This window comes from Cervus elaphus, chromosome 11, assembly GCF_910594005.1.
Source record: "Cervus elaphus chromosome 11, mCerEla1.1, whole genome shotgun sequence".
In the NCBI taxonomy this organism is placed as follows: domain Eukaryota; kingdom Metazoa; phylum Chordata; class Mammalia; order Artiodactyla; family Cervidae; genus Cervus; species Cervus elaphus.
In genome coordinates this window covers 89,539,484-89,542,389 of record NC_057825.1, presented here as the reverse complement: position 1 = coordinate 89,542,389, position 2,906 = coordinate 89,539,484, and positions in this window count along the sequence as shown.

Below are 2,906 nucleotides of genomic sequence, written 5' to 3'. Positions count from 1 at the left end.
ATTTTCTAAATTCTAATAACTATACATAAATACATGTACATTGTTAGTATAACGAGGAAGAAATTCAGTAATAAATGGCATCAGAATTCTTAGGGGGGAAAAAAACTGTGTTTGGAAAAATTCGCTGATAAACTGTTCTGGTATAAGGTGAGACTCTGAAAACATGGGTATGAGCCCTAGCAAAACAATAAAAGGTGCTCTGATTGAAAACAAGGGAGGAATTTATATTTGCTCCTATGTGAGAGAGGGAGAAGAAGAGATGGTCTGAGTTGCTGAGCAGGCTGAAGGCTGGTGGGAAGTCCCTGGTGATAGGGTGAGAAATGGAACCTTTAAAGGAACAGGAGTATCTAATATATAAATTTTAGTGGTTTTCTCAAATCTCAAAGTCTCACTAAAGCTCCATGTGAATGAAGTTTTATAGAAACTGAGGAAGAGACTGAAGTGGAAGCAACTGACAGTGAGAAGACATAATCGTTGGATGCAGGGTTCAGGGCCAGAGAAGACAGAACAAAGTGAGCCCCTCAGAAATGATTGGTCATCTTGGGAATGGCTCTGAACACCCAAACTGGATGTTTGGGAAGGTCTTATTTAGATTACAAAGGGACGGGGTGCTCTAGTTGATATTTGTCTTACATAAGGATAAGAAAATAACATGAAGTAAATGTAAATGTTTTACATTTAGGAGAGGCTTAAATATATGAATTTTTTAAAAAATTCCTGTTTGTTCTAACAATATTGATCCCCATCCACTGACTAAAACAGAATGAATGGATTGTGGCTAAGCCCCTGCCACGGCAAAATCCTGTGGAAGTGATGTTGAGGTATACTGTGGACAATGGCTGGGGGTGCATGTAAATGAATAGGTAAGATGAAAAAAGCAACACTTATTCTCTCGGCACAACACTGCAAGGAATGTAGTTGGGCTGTCTAATTTTAGAAAAATTGTTCTATGTGTTCACTGAAGTGTTATTAGAGCAAACATATAATCAAATATTCAAGAACTTGTCTGTGACAAAAGTTCACAGAGAAAAGAATCAATATTGTAAGTGACTCTCAGCATGTCAAAGTTCCTAATTGCCCAACTCCAGAATTCATCACTTCCACTGACTTAGCCAAAGGACAGTTACTAACCAGCCTAATTTGGCGGATGGCAGATCTGTGGCACAAGGTCTAGAAGTGATTTTCCCAAGGTTATAGAGCAAGCCAGAGGTGAGCTGAAAATAGAACTGGACCTCACACTCCCATGCAGGCTATATGATAACTTGTGTACTGTCCGCAAAGAGTTGAGGAATGAATGTCCTGGAGAGATTAGCATAGTTTTATGGCTAAAGTAGTCTTGCTCAACAATTGCAAATGTAACCTGACAACAGCAAATGACCTACCTAATCCTATAAACAGTAATGACCTGAGCACTTAAGCAAAAGTTTCAAAAAAAAAAAATTCTCTTTGGCAATTGCAAAATTTTAAAAATGCACAGCTCTGCTATCATGAAGCTACTACTTACATAATGCTTAAACTGCAGAGATCATCACCTTTGATCCTCCCCTTTTGAAAACTAAACTTCTGAATAATGACTCTCAACACTGTAATATTAGCAGGCTTACAGGATCTCACAGAAGTGTGTAAACATTTTCATAAGTGTAAGGTTTTCTGGAGACAGGTCTTAAGAGATAACTTTCTGTAAGTTTTCTTACTGAATTAACCAAACTGGAAATGAGAATGAGACCATTAGATAGTTAGAACTCCAGGACTTAGCCATTAAATTTATGTCTCAAGGTATTCAGGCCATGAAGGAAGTGCTCTGCTAGCTACTATTCTCAAAGTTTTAGGCAAACTGCAAGAGCTAGTACCACTGGTTAGGTGACTGTTCTGTAGCGTAGATTCTTACATTACACTGCTCTAGTCAACAGATAGCTTTAAAATTTTATGTTGTAGGAATGTTGTTAATCCTATTACAACTTTTCAAAAATGGTTCTTCTCTATAAAGTGGGTTAATACTTATGATCCAGCTCTAAGTGGAAATATCACAAACAGTCACAGACTATGGACTTCTTGACTGCTAGTTTCTTCCACTTCATAGAAGAGGCTGCACTGTTATTGCTTCTGCTCAGTTCTTCATTGTGCCTTCTATAAGACCCTGACCAGAAGAAACATTGAAGTGTACAGTAAAAGAAAGGAAGTGATAGGTCCAGCAACTATTTCTCAGAGAGCTCTCACTTAACTGGTAAGACTGTCATAAACCAATCCCTTTTCCATAGCATGACATCATATTTGAAAGCATCTTACAGAGGCCCCAAAAAGCAGGAACAATGGAACTATGTAGATAAGATATATATCAAAATATCCACCAATAAAATCAAGGTTATTAGAAATGTTACCTTTTGCAGGCAATATTTTATTAATGGGGCTTCCCTAGTGACTCAGATGGTAACGAATCTGCCTGCAATGCAGGACACCTGGGTTCAATCCCTGGGTCCGGAAGATCCCCTGGAGAAGGGAATGGCTACCTACCCCAATATTCCTGCCTGGAAAATCCCATGGCCAGCAGAGCCTGGTGGGCTATAGTCCATGGGGTCACAAAAATATATTAACAATTCAATTTTTGTGAGGTGAAGAAATAATCCAAACATTCAAATTTGCATAAAAATTTTGCATCTTCAGTCACTTTCAGCATACATATCTCGGCTGCAACCATTTTTCTTCCGTTTTAAGTAGCACAGTGACATAGGTTAGGATTTTCTGAGTTAAATATACCTAAATACACAGGGTAAAAACATTTGAGGTGGGAAGTAGATCTAGCTTTATTCACAGTGCCTTTTGAGCATTCTTAGCCATCCTGCCTAAGTTCCAGCAATATGCAGGATGTATCTCTGTCTACCAAAACATAGGCCTCCCTTGTGGTTCAG